The sequence below is a fragment of the Nannospalax galili genome, unplaced genomic scaffold, assembly GCF_000622305.1.
Source record: "Nannospalax galili isolate Female #2095 unplaced genomic scaffold, S.galili_v1.0 scaffold39, whole genome shotgun sequence".
Classification (NCBI taxonomy): domain Eukaryota; kingdom Metazoa; phylum Chordata; class Mammalia; order Rodentia; family Spalacidae; genus Nannospalax; species Nannospalax galili.
In genome coordinates, this window is record NW_008346683.1 from 2,626,962 (window position 1) to 2,650,233 (window position 23,272).

The window sequence follows — 23,272 nt, forward strand, 5'->3', positions numbered from 1 at the left end:
AAAAGATAAGAGAAGGAGGAAGGCAAAGAAGGGAAAAGGAGGGAGAGAGAGAAGGAAAGAGAGGATGGATGGATGATGGATGGATGCATGGGTGCTGGGTGGATGAATGAGTAGATATATGTATAGATACAATGGATGAGTAAATGGTTAAATGGGTAGATGATGGATGGGTAGATAAATGAATAAGGGGACAATAGATGGGGGGTGGATGATAGATGGGTAGAGGGAGTGGATAGTGGATAGATCAGAAGGATGGCTAGATAAATAGATGGAGTGGTGGATACATGAATAGATTAATGGATCATTAGTGGATGGGTAGATGGATGGGTGAATGGTCAAAATATCAGTCAGTCTCACTTGGTTTCTCAATTCCAAAAGAGAAAAAGCAACTTGCATCAAAGCTCAAAGTTTAAAAAGCAAATTAACATTTGAAAGATATATGTGTCATCTCTGTTTGAGTCCATCTTTGGCAAGCAATCTCAGGCGTGCATTTCCCAGTGTAAATAACATTGAATGTGTTAAAAAGTTCACCAGTGTTTAAGTTCATTAAATTAATGTTGTCATTTTGAGCTGCTGAGTGTGTCTCGGGTTGTAAGCCGCTCATCACATCTCTAATTCTGTAGTAGTATCGTCTTCAGGAATGTGGGGTATATTAAAAATAGAAGAGTTCCTTTATATCAAAGAGTCTGGGACCAGGAATTAAATTACCGAAGTCTGCCACCTACTGCAGTGTAGCTTTTATTGATTTATCCCTGCAGGCCATCAACTAAGATCTGAGTGCCAGCGTTGTTCTTTGACTGTTGAGTGTGAGGGGTGGTGCACAGGCAAAAACAATCAGTTCCTGCCCTTAAGGGGCTTCATAATATTGGGGCGTGGTGGCAGGAATGAGTGAAGTGAAATTCAGATGCAGAATTGTAAGTGATATGGTAGAGGGTGGCATAGGGTGCTCTGGTGGCATAGTATAGGCCATGCTTGCTTCAAAGATGGTTGTTAGGAAAGGCTTAGACAGGAGGTGACATCAGCTTAGGAGGGAACTTGCTTGTCCATAGCTAAAGGGGCGGATGATATTCCAGGGACACTGAAAAGCATGTGCAAAGGCTTATCAAGAAGCTTCATGGGAAAGAGACAGAGGTGTTTGCCAGCAGAGCCAACCAAGAAGGAGAAAGTGTATGATCTTCAATAGTGGTAGCTAGACAGGTCACTGTAATTGTCTGAATGTCAAGGTTCTACGGTACTTCTTATACCGCCCCCCCCTATTAACTTTGCAATCACCTGTTCATTCTGTTATGGGACAGACTCTAGTGTACAAACCTGTGTCCTAAACTGTGCTGTGCTGGATAGCTTTAGTTGTCAACTTGACATACCTGGGTAAAGGGAGCCTCATGTGGGGAACTTCCTCTATTGAACTGGCCTATGGCCATGTCTGTGGGATATTTTCTTGATTGTTGAGTGATGTGGGAGGGCCCATTCTACTGAGGGTGGCGCCACCCCTGGGCAGATTGTTCTGTATTATATAAGAAAGCAGGCTGAGCACTGGCCAGGGAAGCAAGCCCATAAGCAGTGTTCCTCCATTGCTGGTGCTTTAGCTCCTACCCTGAGTTCCTATGTTGGGCTCCCTGATGAACTGTGACCTGGGAGGTGTAAGCTAAATAAACCCTTTCCTTCCCAAGTTGGTAGTGGTCAGAGTGTTTTGTCATAGTAATTGAAGGCAGACTGGAACAGAAATTGGTGCCAGGAAAGGGGTATTGGTGTGACAGACCTGACCTTGGTGTTTTGAGGAGGATTGTGGAAGTGTTTGGAACTCAGGGTTAGAAAAGCTATTGAGTGCTCAGAGTTTGTTTCTGTGGAGCTTGGAACAGTTATACTCAAAGAGTTGTGGACAATGAAGGCCTGGCTTGTGAAGCTTCAAAGGGAAGAAAAGATTATCAGGGCTCTGTGTGTAATATTTTGAATTGAGAATCTGTGGGCTCTGGTCAGCTGGGGCTGAAGAATCAGCTGTGATTAAGAAGAGACCAGAACCTGAAGTAAGACCTTTGCTTTACTGGGACAATTGATGCTGGTTAGCTGGGGCTGCAAGATCAGCTGTAAGTAACAAGAGACTAGCATCACTGTGGTGAAATCTGGGAGGTATTTCCTCAGGGTCAGCACACAGAAGCTGTGGTACAGAGGGTCCTGAGTCTTCATCTCAGGCTGGAAGCAGGACTTGGTAATGTCTCCTGAAGGGGTCACAGAGAGCAGCTAAGGATTGTCACCCTGAGAGGTCAGGAAAGGCCATTGGTGAAAGTGTAGCCTCAGTTGCAGTGAAGACCCCCAGGATTGAAAGGGTCATGGAGAGAATCTGAGGCTTTGCACACTGAGAAGCCAGAAGAGGCCACTGGTGAGGGTGCAACCTCAGTTTCAGTGGAGACCTCAACCTTTTGGAGATGCCAGGACTTGGGACGACTGCCAAGCACCAGGTGTGGAATGGAGCCAGTCGGCCTGTGAGACGAGCTGTGTGTGCTGTGGACAGCAGAGTCAGAGCAGAGCTGCCAAAAGCCTTTGGATCCCAGAAGATCGTGAGTGAATCTCAGATGTCCAGCCTTGAGCTACTTTGCTGGACTTAGGTTTTGCTTAGGTGTTCCCAGTTCTTCCCTTTTGAAATAAAACAGTACTTGTTTTGGATTTTACAGGAGCCCACAGTTAAGAGACTTTTAAAAGAGACTATGGGCTTTCAAGTGTTTGGATTTTTTAAGGACTTTTTAAGGTTGTACTGCCTTATGTTGGGATATTAATGTTAACATCATATCTTGGGAACAAAAAATGGAAAGGTTGTGGTTTAATAGTGACGTGTTTGTTGATAAGGGTCAGTTGTGCTGGATAGCTCTAGTTGTCAACCTGACATACCTGGGTTGAGGGAGCCTCAATTGGGGAATTGCTTCCATTGGACTGGCCTGTGGCCATGTCTGTAGGGTATTTTCTTGATTGTTGAGTTTTGTGGGAGGGCCCAGCCCACTGTGGGCAGTGCCATCCCTGGGCATGTTGTTCTGTATTATATAAAAAAGCAAGCTGAGTTTGGGCCCCAGGACCAAACCAGTAAACAGCCTTCCTCTATGACCTGTGCTCCAGCTCCTGCTTCCAGGCTCCTGCCCTGAGTTCCTACCTTGAGCTCCCTCTGATGAACTGTGACCTGGGAGATATAAGCCAAATAAACTCTTTCCCCCAGGGTTGGTATTGGTCAGAGTGTTTTAATGCTCTGGAGCTTTGTTCAGGTGACGATATTTCATATTCCTTGTCAGGTCCCCAAACTGTTGGCTTTGCTCCTGGCCACCAGCCAGATTCTCCTTGCCGCTTCCTCAGTGTATTCCTGCCCCAGGGCCTTTGCACTGCATACTGGATATGCTCTTTTCTTTTTCAGCCCTACATACTTACTCTTCTTCACCCTGCTTTTTGTCCTGCTCTATGTGGGGATTATCCATGGGCTTCCTGGCTCCCAGCTTCCTGTTGGGAAGATCCTGTAGGACATGAATCAGAGGGAAGGGAGGGAGGACAGGTGTTTCTTTCAGTCTTCTCTGTGGTCAGAAGAAATGAAGTGTGAAGCCCACAGCTCCTGCAGGTGGCGCTCTGTGTTCACCACTTGTGGCTTATTCCGGATCTTCCTGAGTCATCTCAGGACACTGGGGCATTGGTCCACCAGTAATAATCATGGGTTTTTGAAGTTCGGTTTCTCCAAAGCCCACTGTTCTCTTTAGTGGATTTATTGGTTTGTAGATAAGGTAATTTCAGAAGACACAGTACAGCAGAATGGAAGTCGTCCATTTCCTGTGCCTTATCATTTATTTCCTTATAGACAAACATGGGCCCAGCACAATGACATTTGACTGAACTAATTATTGATTCCATAATCATTTTTACTGCACAGTGTTTGTTTTTCAAACCACTTCATTGAGATATGATTGACACAGAAAAAGATGATTTTGGAGATAAATATGCTCCCATGAAACTCTTGTTCTAATCTGTGATCCATCACCTCCGGCAGTTTTCTTCTGCTTCATTTATGATCATTATCATTTTGCAACTTGAAGTCTAGCATCTTTACAAGTTCTACAGGTGGGGTAGAGAGCCACTGACTTCCTGCATGCTGTGCAGCAGATCAGACTCCCCTTCCTGTGCAGCTCGGACTGTATGATGATGACTCCCTCCCCATTTCTCTTCTCCCAGCCTCTCACTACGGTCACTCCATTCTCCCTATAACTGCTCCTGTGACTGGTTAGAGCGTGCTGTCTTTGCTGCTAGAACTCTGGCAGATATTCTTATTTCCTGGTTTTGTCCCTTAGATTTCCAATTTCTAACACAGTGTCGTCCCCATCATCATTATTTATTATTGGCTTCTTAATCGAGACATAGTGTCGTGTGACCTTGAACTCCTGATTCTCCTGTCTCTACTTCCCAGTGGTGGTGTGGTGATTTTAATGAGAATATTCTCCAGGGGCTCCACCTATTTGAACACTTGGTCTTCAGTTGGTGGCACTGTCTGCAGAGAATCATGGAACCTTTAGGAGGTATGACCATGCTGGAAGAAGCATGTCATGGGGGTGTGCTTTAAGAGAACATAGCTTTGTACATTTCCATCTTTTCCCCCTCTGTCTTTTTGTGCTTCCTTAAAGACATGAGTTCTCAGTTTTATGCTCCATCCACCTGTTCCATGTCTCCCCCACCACGATGGACTCTTACCCCTCTGGAACCAGAAACACAATAAGCTGATCCTTTTATAAGTTGACTTGGTCATGGTATTTTATCATAGCAACAGGAAAGTAGCTAACACAGAAGTTGATACTGAGGGCGGGGTGCTGCTATGAAGAAACTGACCATGTTATTATTTTTTTTTAAAAAAAACTTTATTGAGAATTTCATACGTGCATATAAGTTGTTGTGATCAAATCCACACCCACTCCCTCCCCTCCAACTCCTCCCATATCTCCCCATCACTTTTTTCTGACAGTTTCCTCCCTTCCTCCCTTCCTTCCCTCCCTCCCTTCCTTCCTTTCATGGGGCTTTTTGCTACTCTAACCTTCCCCTTCCTCTGAAGAGGTAACCCTAAAATCTTTTACGGATTAGATAACAGCTCCCAAATACTTTTGACATTTTTGGGCTTTGGAACAGAGTATGTTGCTAAGAGGCCCAAGGGCATTTTGACTTTTAGCCAAGAAACTGGCTACTTTTCTGTGGAGTCTTTTTACCCTAACTACCTAGCCAATTCCTACCTCCTATTCTTATCACACCATCCTCTGAAGGGGTTACCCAAATTATCGATAGGAAATTGGGACACAGACCACTTTGGTTTCTTCCATGCTGAACAGGGACTTAGGGTGAGGCAATTGGGGTACCCCTTCAGTGGATCTATCTAAAAGACTCCCAAATTGCATAACTCTTATCTGTAGGGAGAAAAGAAGGCCCTTGACTGGCGAATAGGACATGTGAAGGAGAAGTAAAGGCAAGAGGAGTTAGCATTACAATTCTAGACAGGGAACCAGAAAAAAGTCAGAACAGGGTGAATTTCAAATTATCAGAGTCCATTGGGATTTCTTGAAGAGAGCTTCCAAAAACATGCCTCTATTGAGTTCGTCCTCATTTTTCTTTTGTCTGCCAAGGCTAGACTCGAGAGTGGTGGGCTCAGGATTTGTTTTCATGCACTTTAATAACTGTTTGAGTGGCTAGAATCAGTGTCAGTTCTCTCTCAAAGGCTTCTAGGTAGGGGGAGAAAACAACTTCATCCATCATTTTAGAACAATAGCTGGTTGCCTCCCTTAGTTACAGGTGGGCACTACAGTATTGTAGACCAAGATTTGAAGTCTTACATCTGAGCAGCACGTTCTGATTAGAAATAAAATCATCTATGAGAAATAATTGTCTAAATAACATTTTATATGGACTTAAGCCTAATGTCTGGGAAGTGTAATCCCTTGAACTCTTAGAGAGATATACGGATCATTTTATCTTTGGTTATACTTTCCTTTTGGGTGTTTAAGACCATGCAGTTGGCCCAAATAAATCAATTGCAACCCTGCTTGTTTCTTAGTGCCATTAAAATATTCTTTTCTATCCTTTCACCTTAAGGTAGTGCCTGTCTTTGAAGGTGAGATGGGTTTCTTACAGACAGCAAAAGATTTTCTTTCTTAGTCCGTTCACGTACCCTTGTCTTTTGACTGGGGAGCTCAGTGCATTGATATTTAAGGTTATTATTGAAAGCTGTGTATTGGTTGCTATCGTTTCCATTGCTGTTTGTGTTCTTTGTCTAATTTTGTGTTCCTCAATTATACCTTTATTTTCTTTCGTTGCCCCAGGGTATAGTTGTTTCTCTCTCCGCTCTCTGTATTGCTTCAAGTATTTGAAGGGCTGGTTTTGTGACATGGATTCTTTCAGCCTATTCGTTTCATGGAAGACTTTTCTTTTCCACTCTGGTGGTCTGCTGAGCTCTCAGCTTTATCCTACCAGAATGACCATGTTTTTTGGAAGAATGTTGAAGACTTTGGAGTTTTAGACTAGAAGAGCAGTTGTATACTATAAGCAGAGCTTAATGGTTTCTTCTAATAGAGACCCAGCTCAAGATGTTCCAGAGGGAGAGGGAAACAAGGACTTAAATGGCAACTGGGAGATTTTGGCAAAGCATCTGGTTGCTTTCTCCCCATAGCCCAAGAGCTTGCCTGAGGCTAAATTAAAATGTAGTGAACTAGTTTCTGTGGCACAGGAAAATTTCAAGACAGCCTAACACTGAATGGGTGGCATGGTTGTTAATGGTAAATATTAATTATACAGATCTACAAGAAAAAGAGAAAATGGGGAAGGAAATGCAGAATGTACAGTTTTGAGAGGAAAAGAAGGGTGGAAAGCTTAATGTGGCATTCAGGGCAGGTCCTGAGAGGGACCCTCCCCTGATAAGGCGAATCCTTTAGGAGAGGCCTCTAGATTTGCACTTGAACAGTGGAAAGAATACCCTCAGGGCAAGATCCCACCAGCTAAACTCCCAGCTTGTGTAAGGAAAAGGTCTTAGGGTTTTTCTGCTCCTGAAAAATGACAACATGCAAAATCCAGCACAAATGTGGATGAAGAAGGCCAAGGTCCATCCCAGGCTGTCAGCCGAACTTGGCAGTGTCTTCCACGTGATGCTGGCTTTAGAGGAATGGGAGATGCAAGAATGAGGGGTTCTTCAGTTCTTCCTCCTTAGTTTCAGACAGCCAGGGAGGCCAAGAAGTGTATGGCAGGGGAGTTCCTGTGCAAAGAAGGCCCCGAGAGGCTATCGCAGGAAGCTGTGAAGTTGAAACCTAGCTAGCAATGGAGCCCCCAAGATGTTGGAGATGCCAGAGCCATGAGTCATCTCCAAGGAGAGCTGCCAGCCCAAGAGAGTGATGATTGTTGCACCAGAGAAGCTGGAGGTGCTAGCCATGTAAGCTCTTTGGAACGAATGTCCCGGACACTGGGCATGGAACTACAGGCCTCGTGTTTCCTCTGCTGAGTTTCAGCCTTGCTTTGGTCTGCTGTTTTCTCAGTATGTCCCCATTCCTCCCTTTTGGAATGGGAATGTCTGTTCAGTTCCATTGTATGTTAGAAATACATAATTTTCCTTTTGATTTTACAGGGACTTAGTTAGAGAGTCTGCATTGCGAGTTCCAGGCCAGCTGGGGCTACAGGGAGACCCTGTCTCAGAGAAGCGGGGGGGGGGGGGAGGACCAGCCTTGGTTCTCAGAAGAGGCTTTGGAAATTTGAACAGTGTTGAGATTATTAAGGTCTATAGGGACTTTTAAAGTTGCAGTAAATGCATTTCGCATTATGGAGACCAGGAAATAAAATATAGTGGTTCAAAAGTGTCCCTCAAGTATTTGAACACTTGGTCCTCAATTGTTAGTGCTGTTTGGAGAGGGTCATGGAACCTTTAGGAGGTACAGCCTTACTGGAGGACGCATGTCACCTGAGGGTTGACTTTGCGAATTCATAGCCTTATCTACCTTCAATCTCTCTGCTTCCTGTGTGTGCTTGAAAATGTGATCACTCAGCTTTCTCCTCCCTCTGCCTTCTGCCATGGCTCCCCTACCATGGTGGATTCTTATCCCCTCTAGTACTATAATCCCAATAAACTCTTCCTTTTGTAAATTGCCTCGGCCATGGTATTTTATCCCAGCATCAGAAAGATTGGTACTATGGGAATGTGCCACCTTGCCCAGCCACGTGTCTATGTCTCTGCTTTACTTTTGCCCTTACCGCCTACTCCTTTGTTTGAGACAGGATCTCTCTGTGCAGCTCATGCTGACCTGGAATACCTCATACTGCTCATGCAGGTCTCACATCACTATCTTTCTGTCTCAGCCTCCTGAGTGCTACAATTACAGGCCTGCACCACCATGCCTACCTCTTGTTACTTTTAAATATGTTGTGTAATACAGTTATTTACTTTATGTTGCTCTGTCTCCCCCAAGGCCCCCACCCCCTGGACTCTCTCACAGACACACTCAGCTCTAAGGGCAGATTCAGCTCCTTACTGTAACCCACCATGAGATTTATCTCCATGAACACTGAGCAAGAGAGTAGTATTTTAGCCTCCACATTTCTTTGGGGTGTCACGCACATCAATTCATTTGCTTTCTGTGACAGTCCTTCTGAGGAAGAGGAGACGGTGATATTTCCAAGCATAGGAACTTAGACTTAGGCTTAAGGGGCTGTTCCTCTGCCTACACTGCCCTGTTCCTGTTGCAGATAAACATCGTAGTCCTGAGCATCTTCTGCTGCTTGGGAGTGGGCTTGGAAGGCAAGGGGCACCCGTTCATTGGGTATGGGGCGCGCGGTCCCGCGGGGATCGGTCCCCTGCATGTGCCCTGGAAGGCAGCGAGTTCAGCGGGGATTCTCAGTCGCGCGTTGCTGTCCGCAGCTTGAGGTGCTGAAGGTCTCGCAGCACCGCGGCTCTGCGTCTCTGTTGTGGCAGCGGGTCTCAGCTTCTCCGCTGCTTCCCTGCGTCTTCCGTGGCTCTCTGCTGCTGGAGCTTTTGGTCCAGCCGGGTCCCGCCCTTATTTCACCCGTGCACTTTCCTCAATATACGAGTTCCACCGGCCGCTGGACCACGCGGGAAAGTACGGGGCGGCTGAAGCTGGGTGTCCGTGAGTCGATGACGGAGGAATGCTGCCCCCCGGGGAGACTAGATTGCAGGCAGGAGACACAGGACTCAGTCCAGTCAGATTCAGTGGCACAGCTCTTTATTCAGTGTCTCAGCTCTAGTTCCTAGCTCCAGCTCCTTCTTCCAGCTCCGCTTCTAGCTCCAAATTATTGAGAGAAGACTAGGATATTTTATACTGTAGGGGCAGTGGTAAAAGCTTTAGCTGATAGGCACTTTGTGAGATACCCTATTTACATATGGAAATGGGGAAGACACCCTGTTGTGAAAGGAGTCTCTGCATATGGCTCCGAGCTCGTGAGCTATCTGGACATGAAGAAACTTCTACTTTACACAACAAAGGCCCCCAACAATTGGGGTAAATGCAAAGCGTCCTGTACTGCTATGAAGGAGATAGTCATTAGATGGAGACAGTGTGGTGGGATCCACTCTACTTCATCATCTGAGTGGTCCATTTCTCTCCCAGGGAATTGTGCATGGAAAGTGTATTTGATGCATCATTTTGTGGATTGCCTACTTTGTATTCTCTGAAAGGCTAGTGCTTAGCCCATATCTCATGGCATTGTTCAACATCCTTTTTGTCACACAAGAGGGACCGTATACTGTTCATATGTCTTCCCTTTCTGCTGAAGCAGCCTGTGTCCTCTGATGGCAGTCAACGTCCTCTGCCCACCTTCTGTTACTCATTTCCTTCGGTGCCCTGTGGCGGTACACATCTCCCCTTGGTGAGCTGTACTTTGCTGTTCCACATACATATATTTTAATTGCAAGTCCGTTCATTTGTGGAAGGGCAAGAATTAAAGTTTACAGTATAAATGAGGTGAGAATTCTTATCACGGTGCCACATTCAGTTTGTCATTGTTGTGTGTCATTTGTGATGATACTACCTAAATAGATTTCCTTTTCTGAAATAAAGGCTCATTCCAAACCTTACTTGTGGAGTTTTTGTTGTTACTGTTGTTTTGTTTTCTTGAGCTCTTGGATGATTCCATTTCTATAAATATAACCAGACATCAAATGCAGGTACTATCCCTTAGGCAAAATTTAAGAAACAGGGCAGCTGTAGATCAAAGATTCACCCAATTAAGGATCTGTTTACCTCTTTCATTTATCATTTGCATTCTGTTCAGAGACCTGTTGCCTGTTGTAGACCTGCACATCTAGACCTGTGGGGTCCAGCACTGGAGTCCCCAGGGAGGAAGCAGAGCAGGCCAGGCTGGTGGGTTATCCCACCTGCGCAGCAGAGCACAGCCCACCAACACATCTGTCCTGGAGCATTTGTGAAGACATCCCACAGTTGCTCTGCCCAGTCAATATTCCTGGCCCTTGCCTATATAAAGGTAGTTGGGACAGGTTTCGAATTAGGGCTCATAAGGCAGGTAAGGGCCAGACTGCAGAGGTGGGTACCTGGTGAGTGGAGAGCTGTTTGATGGTCACTTCCGGATCAGGCTTGGATTTGAATTCATTTATGTGGACATTGCTATGCATGGTTTGTAGCTAGGGCCAATGGTCTGTGCCCTGAATGCCTTTTGGGCCCCTGGTCCTCTGATGCCCATCATCCCCTGTGATATCTTCTGTACTGGTCCTGTTTCTAGTCTTTCCCAGCTTCCCAGGAGAAGCTTCTCCAGACCCTTCCCAGCTATAGGAATTTTCCCCTCCCTTCCAGACCTGAGCCTCTGTTTTTCATTTAGTTTGGCATCCCCACCTTCTTAGCTAGGGAACTATTGATCTTCCATATGCTCCATGACCCTTCTCTGTTGTCCTCTTTCCATCTGCAAGATGAACAGTATGTGTTTTCCAGGCAAAGTAGGTAAGTGGCATGAATTCACATTCCCATGAACCTCACCCCAGGAGATACTTGGGGCCACAAGGCTCTTAGAAGCTTGATCTTGTCCAGCTCAGCTTGTTACCACAGAGTGCTGAAGCAGGGAACATTAGACACACTCAGGTCTGAGCGCTGCTCCATTCTCTTACTTTACTTGGCCTAGCATAATACCAGGGACCCTTAATATTTTCAGCTTCACAAGACCTAAAGTCACCTAGAGGCAACCCTCTGGGCTCGTCTTTGAGGAATTATCTGCATGAGGTTGATCTAGGAAGATCTACCCTAAATATAAGTGTTTCCAGCCTATGGTCTGGTGTCCTGGGCCGAATAAAATAGAGGAGGTAAGCTCAGCAAAGCGGTTCATCTTGCTTTGCTTCCTTACTGCAGATGTAGCATGACCAGCTGCCTTGACCTCCTGTTGCCATGACTTCCCCACGCTGAGGTCTGTACTAGGAGCCAGAAGAAAGTCTTCTTTTTGACAGAATGTTCTTATCATAGCAAGAGGAAAAGTAATAACACTTCAGTCCCTTATGACCTTGGTCCTGAGGTCTGTACTAGGAGCCAGAAGAAAGTCTTCTTTCTTTTTGACAGAATGTTATCATAGCAAGAGGAAAAGTAATAACACTTCAGTCCCTTATGACCTTGGTTTCCTCCTTGTTGAATGAGGTGGTGAATGGGTCACCTTCAGGCCAGTGTTAATCAAACTGGAGCCCTCTCCATTATCTGATGTCATCACATGACATAGCAGGACAGATTTAGATCTTGTCCGCAGTTATATAACATCATCATCATAGTATTAGAAGGCATCATTCATTTGTGGGCCAGTTCAGGGCCCATGGTTACTCATCTTTCAACACTTCATGGCTTCCCTCTGTCGCCTTGACCTTCAGGTAGTCTTCCTGCTGCCCGATTTCCCTGTCCCTGCTTGCCATGGCAAGCTTATTCTCTGCACATTGCTATTCCAAATCTACTCGCATCTCAAAACCACACTTTTATTCACCCATATTGCCTTAATTTCTCATTCCTTTGCCATTAAGAAGATATTGATTTCTATTAAGATGAACATCAGGATTTATTGAGCAAAGAGGTAAATGTTGAGGGAAGCAGTGAGGTGTGACTCAAGTGGGAAGGAACTTCTGTCCACTCCCCACCACCTCCGTTTGTTGCTTAGAGAGCTAGTCAGGTGGAGTCTTGGGGTGCTGCTCCAGGCTGAGCAGAAGGGGACTGACCATTCTGGTCCTGGCCAGGTAATTCACACCTTACAAATGACTGGGCGAGAGATCCATGCACACCTGCTAGTAGATGTTGGCAATGCTTGACACGAGGTGAAAGTCTGCCCGTTTTTTTCAGATGAGAGGAAAGGGACAGTTTATATAGTAACGTGCTTGGCATCCTTCCCTCATGTGAAGAGGAAGGAATTCAGGTTTGGTATAGTATATAGGCCCATGTTCAAGAACATTTATTTGAAGCTAATATTTTAGGTGTGGTGAAAAAGTTGTTCTAAAAACAGTGCAGCTGGAATCCCGAGGTTGGCTTCAACTCTTCCCATTTTGTAGTTTGGGGCATTGAGGCAGTGTAGGGCAGGATTTCCCAGTGGTTTTCCATCTGTAGGTACTTTTTCACTTTTTCTATGTCCCTAGCACAGTACTAACCCAAGAGACAGTGGAACTCTGGGAGCCCATGGCTCTTGCCTTCTCAAGATTCCAGTGAGGCTGGGCAGTCATGCACCTCTGCCTGTGTGCCCAATAGTGCTCTAAATATTTTGCTTTGCTCTAAGTATAGCAAAAGGGCAATCACTGGGCAGACTTGAGGGGGACATTCACTCTCAGGTCGTCTTCCTGGGTCGACAGTCCCCAGTCTTGCGTTCCTGTAAACCCAGCAATAGAGAGAGGTGACCTTGTGAGTTGGACATTGGTTCTGGTAAACCATTAACTGGAGAAAACAGACTTTGAGTGGGATCAGCTGGTTCTTTGAGATGACACTGTTGAAACTTTGCTGCTGCTGTCCTGCGCTTTCTGAATCCCACCACGATGCAGAATCCCTGTATATGCTTCCCTGTGACTCAAGTTGGCTCTGTTGCCCATGTGTCTTTTGATTCCTATTCCGTGTTTCCTTGCATACTTGTGTTCTGATGGCCCTTGGCTGCTCTTCCCACCTGCCGCACACGTTGACCATTCCTGCCGCACGCGTTGACCATTCCTGCCCTTGCTCTGCTCCCCTTCCCTCCTCCCTTGCCTCTCCCTCCTTCATCCTGAGCTTGTTGTCCTGGCTTCTCATCGTCTTTCTACCCTATTGAAAAAGGCTCTCCGTTGGTAGCCAGGCCTGGCTTTGAACTTGTGACCCTCCTGCCTCAGCTCCCAGACCTGAAGAACTTTTAAGTCATCTTTGTCACATTTGTTATTTTTGTCATTGCCACTTTGTTGTCAGTACTATCTTCAAAGGGACTTGGGAGGCACAAAGTGAGTTCTTCTTCAGGAACTCATCCATGGTTCCAGCCACTGTCCATCGTTGTGCAGAACGACGAAAATATAGACTCACTCAGCACGGGAGGCCGAGGTAGGGAGATTGAGAGTCGAAGGCCTGCCTGTGCTACAAGGTGAGATTCTACACTAAACAACAAGAACAACAGCGAAACAAGTAAAACAAAAGTAAGATGAAAGCCTATGGGCGCTACATAGAAGGGTTTTGCATTCTTGATTAGTATTGAGGAACATACGCACTCAGACTGCAGATCAGCTGTGTCTTGCAGAGGGGCTGGGATGCCCAAGGCTTCTTCGAGAAGGGAGATTTGTCCTAAAGGCCACTTACAGCTGTTGTACTACGCTGACCAATAAGCTTAGCAGAAGCAGCACGTGTTTCTACTGCAGCTGTCCTGGGTCTTTATTGTCTCCTCATGTGGGGGACTGGTGATTTTGAAGACGCTTTCTGACAGTATTCTTTGTGCCTGCGGGTGTGAACAGTCTTACCCTTCTTTGCCTTTTCCCACTTCCCTGGGGCTTTAGGGTAAGTGGGTGAAGGTCCAGGATGTGTCAGTCAGTAGCCATCTGCCTTGGCTATCAAGTGCTGTACCTACGAGGGACTTGAACCTTCAGATTCTCATGCGGTCCTCATGATGAATTTGTGTGTGTGCAAATAAAGACAGCTGAGGCAATTGTAATCTAGAAGCAATGTGTGTTTTACTGTGACTGAGTGCCATGCCCCAGGCTGCACAGCTCCACAGCTAAGATTTTTTCATGATCCCACGGCTCGAAGGCCAGTCATCTTCTGATACACAATACCTGCTTCTGAAGGTTTTATGTAGAGCGTCTCCCCTTCTCAAGTAGATGCTGCAGACAGTAATGCCCCGCTCCATTGCCTCGTGGACACCACGTTGTCTGCTCCTCCCTTTCCCTCCATATATATTTCCATCAAGAATTTGGTTTATTTTAGTGCTGTGAGTTTCTGGTTTCCTTGCACTCCTTCAGGAAACCCAACAGATACTAACCGCTCCTGAAATACTGCCCCTTACACATACATCATGCAGTTTCTCTGATGTCTAACTACAATTGCTTTCACTTTTCTGAGCAGCAGCCTTCTACTACACCACTAGATCATACAGTCACTTCATCCCCTCACTTACGGTGGCTCAGGGCACTTTGAACTTCTCCAGACCTACAAGGGCCTAGTTAGTGTGGCCCCTTGTCCACTTGGCAGTCAGTTTCTTCTCTAATATTTTGTCCCAACCTTAAGCAGCCACAAATCACATTTTTTAGCTTCTGGGTCTTATGCCTCCAGGTGTGTGGTCCTACCCTAACCTTCAGAAAGGAATTTTTAAGTGAATTAAGTATGTATCCCATCTTTGGAGTGCTTGTCCATGGCTCCATGTAAGTCCCCTCACCCAGTAGCCAGCTCCCACAGGCCACTGGACCCCAGCTCTGTGTGTGTGCGTGCGTGCATGTGCATACGTGTGTGTGTGTGTGTGTGTGTGTGTGTGTATGTGTGTGTGTGTGTACCTGCCCTTCTCAAACAGCTTAGTTGATTACTGGTTGTTGAGATTTGTTTCTCCTCCCCCCCCTCCTCCTCCTCCTCCATTTTCTTCCTCCTCTTCCTCATTATGTAGTCCTGGTTATGTAGATCAGGCTGGCCTTTAATTCACAGAGATCTACTTACCTACCAAGTGCTGAGACTAAAGGCATGTGCCGCCATGGCCAGACAGGATTTGGTTCTTGATTGAGGATTGTTTCTCCTAGGATGGCATCTTTGTGTGTGGTGTGTGTGCACACTTGTGCATATTCATTTCTCTCCTTGGCCTGGGGCTTGCTGATTTACTAGATTGGATGACCGGGGAGCCCCAGAGATCAGCCTGTCTCTACCTCCCCAGTGATGGGATTGCAAGTGTACAGCATAGCACTGTGCCCCATGTTTTTTATGTGTGTTTTAGTGATTGAACTAAGAGTCTCACTTTACTGACCAAACTATTCCCCCCAGTTCCTGGATGGTTTCTTGACTGGCACCCACCCCTTCCTTCCCTGACTGGCAGGAGCTGAATGCTTGTGTTGACTGTAAGAATACTTCCTGGCCTCCGTCATCACTGTGGGCACTTGGACATCTTTTCTCTGTTTTCTGCACTTATTGGTAGATAAATATGTTTCTTTTCTTTACCATAGTATTAAGTACCAGGTCAAAGAGACAGATATGGTCTACAAACATTTGTTGAACCCAGACTCATTCTAACTTAAATCTTTGTACTTAGCTCACAAAGATGCAAGTTGAAATAGTATTTTAGTTACAGTAAACACAAGTCTGCTCACGTTTGGAAAGGGAGATGATAGTACTGTTTATGAGATACATGTGCTCAGGTAGGAAGTGAGAAAGTAGAAGCAGCCCATGTTAGACCTGAAAATTTAGGAGCTCAGGCTGCCTCCGGGGTAGACGTAGAATCAGGACATTTCTCTAGCTGCTAATCCTGCACGTGTTCCTTGGGCACCTTGCTCTTTCTTTTGTCTGCTCTTCCCCCTTACAAGCTGTCCTTCCCTCCTTCCCAGCCTTTCTTCAGCTGTGTTCTCTTCCCCTTCCTTCTTACCAGCCTCCTTCACATCTTCTACAACTTAGTATGCCCTTACCAGCTCTGACTCTGCAGGACCTGTCACCTTAGGCACCAGCACAAATTATCAGTACCTTCATTTTGTGTGCCTGTACTAAAGTTTCCATGGGAAGAAACAGCAGCTGACTCACCACCACTGGGTGAAGTCCCTAGCCCCATTTGGGATCAGGAGTGTGGACTGATGAGCAGAGAATCATGAGGGTGCACACAAGTAATCATGGGTTGGGAATCGCCCCACACTTAATACAACCATTGTTGATGGATGAAAAGAGCTAAGCCCATTGGTGGCGCAGCTGGTCACTTCTTAGTAGACTCACGTCATTTCCATCTAATAAGAAACCTAAAAGTGACTGTGGCTTCAGCTTCCATGGACACCTCTGGGAGTCCAGGAAACACATAATAAATTTCCTCAGTATGACCAGCTTTGCTCTAAAAAAGCCTCATGTCTGTCTCTATTTTTAGCCCCATCCTCTACTTTCCAGTTTTTCTGATCTAGTTCATCTTGTGAATTGTTGACTGTTTTAGACTCTCCCCAGTATCTAGCTTGGCTCTGCATAGTATGATGTTTGGTGGGCCACACTTAGCTAAGAGTCCCAAAAGTGAAATGGGTCTGTGCTTTGCTCAGTTGAATAGCATTGACGTCTTTGGGCATTGCTCTCGGGACACAGCTAGTTGGCATGCTAACAAGGGACCTTGAGCTGACAGAACATAGTAGCACATTTGGCATGGTTAAAGGAAGAACATAGGTAGTGCTTAGAACCTTCTGCAGCTAAAGCAAAAACTGTCTCCATACAGCGTTGTGACTGGGGCCTTTGTTCCAGTGGTCCGTCTTGTATTGAGTGAGTGAATGAATGGATGAATGAACGAGTGAAGCACTAGGAAGAATGGAAAGACGCCACTATCATGGCTCGTAGGCAGAAACTTGCCTTGTTAGGAGAGGCAGGCCGTTAAGAGCTGAGGCTTTGTCTTGCCATGATGACAGCTTGGAGGGAGGTCACGGCTGACATCGGCTCAATCCTATCATTACTCTGCACAGGAATCTTAGCAGCTATTTTACCTTCAGCTCACATTTACAAGGTGACTTCAGGAGCGCCAGGCATTGACCAATGGTAAAAGAGCCAGTTGTTACACAGTGACAGACACACCCCTTTCCCAGATGCCTTGTATTTGCAGCAAGTGACACATATTAAAGGCATAAATGAAAATTTTTACATAGCACATATATAATAGAGTTATCAGATAAAGTATAGACCTGCCTTAAATTTGAATTTATTTATTTATTTATTTAAAGTACACCCTCAGCATTGCTTGGTACATAACTATATTAAAATTGTTATTGGTTCATCTGGAATTCACATCTGAATGAGCATCCTATATTTTTATTTCTTAAAACTGACAACTCTAGGATAGAATAGTAGCTCTATGGAAATAAAGGTTTCCCTCTACTTTATAAAGTGAGGACTTCTTGCTTTGATCATGTGATCATGTGGGTTGAGGTAGAGATTTGAGTATGAATTGTGCAAAGAATTGGAACAATTTATCTGCTGGGAAACATGAAATTGGAATTAGTAGTTAGTAATGGGGAATTAACTTAAAATTAAATAAACTGGCAATGGCTTATAAGCTCCTTAGAGAGATGTCTTGGTGCTGGTTTCAGAAAAATAACAAGGAAGCCATTCGTCAGCAGGATCTAAGCACATCAATGTGGGTACTTTGCTCAGGGACATTTGAGTCTTGTCTAAAAGAGTGACAACTTTAGCCTGGCTATTAGATAGTGAAGATTTCTGAACTGGAAACTTGTTTGAAATACCATTGTCTGGACCCTCGCCACACCACATGCAGATGCTCTGAGGCATATGGCTGGGCTTTGTGATATTTTAATTATCTATTGTGGGACCCTGATGCTCACCGGGGTCTGGGAGGCACTGCATTAGACATAGGGTAGAACTATGGAAGGATGTGTGATTTTATTTTATTTTTTTACATTTCTTATCCACTTATTTTGTGTGCGTGTGTTTGTATGTTTATGGGGTGGTACATGCATGTATATGAGTATAAGCACACATGTGTGAGCGTATGGAGGTGTGTAAGCCAAAGGCTTACATCAGGTGTCTTTCCCAATCTCTCTCCATCATGTGCATTGAGGCATGATCTCTGGATGAACTATGATCTTGCCATTTTCTTTTTGGCTAGTCTGATTAGCCAGCTTGCACCAGGGAGTCCCTGTCTCTGCCTTCTACATGCTAAGATGGCAGGTGGGCCTCCTGGCTCTACGTAGGTGCTGGGGATCCAAACTCTGGTCGTCCTGCTTGCATGGCAAGCCTTTACCTCCTCAGCCCATCCGTCACATTTTCTTGATGTATTCATCTGTCAGTGGGCATGGAGTCCATATCCTGGCTGTTGTAAACAGTGCCTCAGTGGGCATGTGAGTGTACAATTTTCCGACATACGAATATAAGTGTTTTTGGATATTTACTTGATGATGGGATTGCTAGGCCATATGGTAGTTGTTTCTACTCTTTTGAAGAACCACTGTGCTGTTTTCCATAATGTCTATATTAATTTATGTTCCTGTACAATAGTATTAGTACTTAATCTTAAGTACAATGTATTAAGGAGAAAAGAGTAGGTACATGGATTTACTATTTATGGTTAAGAAACTTTAGCCTGGAATACAAAACAAATATTTAAATACAAATCCCTGAGTAGATAATTAAGAATCTCCACCTGGTTTGCAGTATCCAACTGGGTGTGCTGGTTTGAAATTCTTAAAATTAACCACCAATAGGCTGGGCGTGGTGGCGCACACCTTTAATCCTAGCACTCCACTCGGGAGGCAGAGGCAGGTGGATCTCTGTGAGTTCAAAGCCAGCTTGGTCTACATAGTTCCTGGACAGCTGGGGCTACAGGGAGACCCTGTCTAAAAAAAACCAAAAAAAAAAAAAAAAAAAAAGAAAAATTAACCACCAGTAATTGTGGAATGAATGAACCCCAAATTATAATTGGTGTGCCTCCTAGGAGTCAGAGAAGGTGCCTGCATTTGCATTCTATAGGAATTACCAAGGGGGCATTGCTGGCCAGATTGTCTGGGGATACATTTCCATGCATTTCCAAAAAGGAGTGGAAATAGCCCCCTCATTTTTCTTTATCCGGTTTGAGGGAGTTAGGAGGAGCTGAAACTATTTTTTTTTTAAACCAACTCCATCCATTTCTTTAATGAGCATCTAAGCCGTCAAAGCTTCTGGGACTGTTTTGTATAATCATTCCCTGGGCTGCATCCATCTTCCTCCGTCTATAGCTAGATCCATCCCCACCCTCCTTTTACAATAAAACTGATTAGTTCTGAGAAACTAGATATGAAATGCAACTCTAGCTGTATTGCAAATCTAAGCCTTCCCGTGATTTGATTCTGTTCTTGTGATGCAGGAGTTCTATGAAAGGGCGATTTTGAGGACAAACAAAACAAATTAACCACAGGAATAGGCATACGGTTGAGCTGATTTTAAATGAGTAGCTGTCATTGTTGCCATCCAGAAATATTTATTACACTACCTTCAGCGAGTATAAGATGACAAATTCTTAGAGACTGAATAGTGTATACCATGGAAACCTCATTTCATTCCATTTGAGCCACTAAAGAAGGCTGGGGGCCAAGGTCAAGTCTCTGCCCCTGCTGCTGCCCTCCTCTTTCCTCTACTTTTCTTTTCTTTTTTTCCCTTTCTTTTCTAGGGCCTTCCACATGCTAAGCAAGCACTGTATCACTGAGCCACACCTTCATCCTCTGTGTAGGGCACATGGTACCTACATGTAGACACTTGCCTCCCACTGTCCCTGTCTCTCTTCTTTTCCTTTCTTGGTTGTTGGGTTTCTGACCACTGTTGCTTTCCTCCATGTCTCTACTTCTCCCGTTCTTGTTTGGACTCTATTTGGATCCAAATTATGGTCCCTGGTGATGCATCATGACCTATGGAGTGGAGGGTATCATTGTAGTTGGTCCTTATTGCCCGTGGGCTTCTACCTCCAGTGGACAGTATCCTCTTGGGCTCTTCTCTTGTAGGTTTTTGGTCCTGTGATGAATCTCAACTGTCTAGGATGCTTAGGAAAGGGCCGTTTCTCGGGCGGAAGCTAGCTTTCTGTCCTAGTCAAAGCCATCCTTCAAGGGAGCAACCACCATCTTCTCCTTCCCCCAGGGTCATAATGGTAAAGCTCCCACAATGCCAGTGCCGGACACTGAATCCGGATAGTGTTTCTACTGGTTGGGTGATTTGGGACACGCCACTCCACCCCCTGGGGTTTCAGTTACCTTGTATATAAATGATCTACATGTAACAAGAAGCAAACATTAGGCCCTGGTTTCACTTTTGGAAACCTAGAGGAAACAGCTTCTATTTAAAACCCATATTTCAGCTTAAGGAGCTGGCTCAGTCAGTAAAGTGCCTTCTGTATAAACAGAGGACCTGAGTTTGGAACCTTAGAACCCATCTAGAAAAGTTGAACATGGTTGTGTATATCTCTAACCCTGGGGTTACAGGAAGATCCTGGGCTTGTTGCCTAGCCAGTCAGTGAGCTCTGGGTTTAGTGAGAGATCCTGTCTCAAAAGATAAGGTGAGAGTGATAGAGCAAGTCTGCTGACATCAAACTTTGACCTCTTCACACACATATACAAAAACCAGGATATATAAAGAAAAAAAAAAAACAAAAAAACAACCTGTTTCTTCTGTCCTCGCTGTCTGGTCTCAGGGTGTGGTCTTTTGTCCACAGATCAGTACACGTTCTTCCTGAACAGTATCATGTGAATGTGGGCAGCCCAGCTGACATCTCTGAGTACTCTGCACACCTGTATTCCATTGTGTATTCCAGGACACATTGAAAGAGAAACAAGAGGGTTCCGGATGAAGGAGGGGTGTGACAGCACTTCACCACGTCTGCATTCCTTTGAGCGATCAGTCTATGATCAGCTAGGCTGTTCTTAGGAAACTGGACCTTTCTTTTCACTGGAGTTAGCCATTCCTTCCCCTCCCTCTTCTGTTACATTTGGCATACCCATGCACGGTCAGCCTCTGGTATAGTGCCTGTGCACAGTATGGGGAACCATCAAAGCTGGCTTAGTGATTGCTCTCACACATTAGGGTTTCTGATCCTCAGTATATCGATTTGAATGCTTAAGAGACCTTCGTGGTCCTCCAAGATTTCCCCATACTCTGCTGCATGTTTTCAATTCTACTGTTCATTCTCAAGTCAGCTCAACATATTGTCCCTTTTCCCTTGACACAGCTGGTTCTGCGCCTTTAATGTATGCCACTTTTATTGCTAACTGACTCTTCCCTATTTCCGAGTCATATCCACAGCTACCCATAACCCTGACCACTTTGTTTTCTGTGCCCTGTGATTCCAGTTTATTTTCCCATTTGATTCTTTGCTTCTCCAAAACTCAGAAATCTTCTCTCCTGAGATGCCTTTATTCTTTCAAATTCTATCCCTTGACTGGCTATTCTTCAAAGGCTCAGCACTTACTAATACAATTTGTATTACATTATTCTACATTCTTGAATATTCTTTATCTCCTTGAATTCTTGTAAACACTTTGCTGTCACAAGTTATTGTCTCTGGGTCTTTGGAAACTGCCCAGGGTATTTCTTATACAGCTTTTGAAACACTGATTTGTTGAATGAAGATGACATTTTCCAAGTAGGAGAGTAGACATCAGGGACAGTGGATTTGGATGATGACAGTATGGTTTTCCTTTTTTCCCACCTAGCAAAGGGCTGATGAGGAACATACATCAGAGTTTTGTTGTCATTCATTATAAGAGGAATGTTTAATTGGTTTCAAAGACTTTCCTTGGTTCTGCAATGGGCAGAAAGCCAAGCTGCCAGGCAGCTTCATACCCCACTGTACTGTATCTGTTGGTGATACTGCTCTTTGAAGCTAGCTAGGTGCAAGGAAGATAGACTGGGTTGAAGAGTCCCAGGTTCAGGTCTGATACAGTCCTCAATCATCAAGCAGTGGTAACTTAGAGCAAAACCCTGCAACTTAAAGCTGGGAAAGGTCTTTAGAGGTTACCATTTCCCATTGGCTCATGTATCTTCCTGCCCACACATCTACCCACTTATCCATCACTCCTACCACCCATCCATCTTTCTATCTACCCATCATCCCTCTCTCCACCTAGCCACCCACCCATCCACCCACCTACCCACCCCTTCACCTACCTATCCAATCATACACCTATGCACCTATCTGTGCATTCAACAAACATTTGCCAGGAAACTGGAAACAACATGCAAGATTTTCCATGTATTTGGAATACAGTTTGGAGAACAGGCATTAATCAAATCCTAGTTCACTGAAGGTTATGCTCTCACAATTTAATGGCTTTTAAAATGCAAGAATGATAGTTTGAACACCTTTTAAAATATTTTTATTGAATTTTTATGTATTTCATACATAAAATCGTCTTTTACCTCCTTCCCCTCTGGTATCCCTCCCATAACACCCCCCTCACTGGAGTTCATACATTCTGTTATTTGTGTTAAGGCTTATTATGGAAAGTTAGTGTCCCAAGATGTCCCTCAGTGCAAGTTCATCCACCGGGGTTTAGTCAGATTATCTAGAGTCTCCTTTTGAGAAGATCAGCTCTTTCTCACCCAGCAGTAATCAATTGCCAATAATTCTTCAACTAAGATTGGGCTTGCTGTTCATTTCCACAGTTCTGTGCTAGGTTTTTGTTTGCCTAAGTTTGCATGAGTTTTGTGCATGCTGATGCCATTATAGAAGGTCTGTATGAGAAGGGTCCCAGGTGCCTGTAGGACTATTTCCATTTGGTCATGCACCTCTTCCCTGGCTCTTAGAATCTTTCCATCCCCTCTTCTGCAGTGGTCCCTGATCCGTGGGTGGGTGGACCTCAATATAGTAGTCCTGTCTAAGGACTCACATTCTTCAGACTCTTATTCTCTGTGTTTTGGCCACTTGTGGCCTTTTGTTGAACACTTTTTTTTTTTAAAAAAAATTGATTACTATTAAGAGTTTAGTTAAGGGACTAAAGAATATAGTTGAGTATTGGTTGTTGCTGCTTTGGCAGACAGAGAGCAGTTGGTTCACAGGAGTGGCCTTGGCATGCCACATACACACACACATGCACACACACACACACACACACACACACACACACACACGTAAGCTCAAGCTATGTAGATCCTAGATGTAAGTCTGAGCTTCTTTTTTTTTT

General features: G+C 44.9%; 1 protein-coding gene across 4 annotated transcripts in view; it reads left to right on the plus strand.

The window, feature by feature from the left end:
* Large1 (LARGE xylosyl- and glucuronyltransferase 1) overlaps positions 1-23,272 on the plus strand; it is a 581,831-nt gene that overhangs the window by 172,154 nt on the left and 386,405 nt on the right. The gene's annotated exons all lie outside the window — the stretch shown is intronic.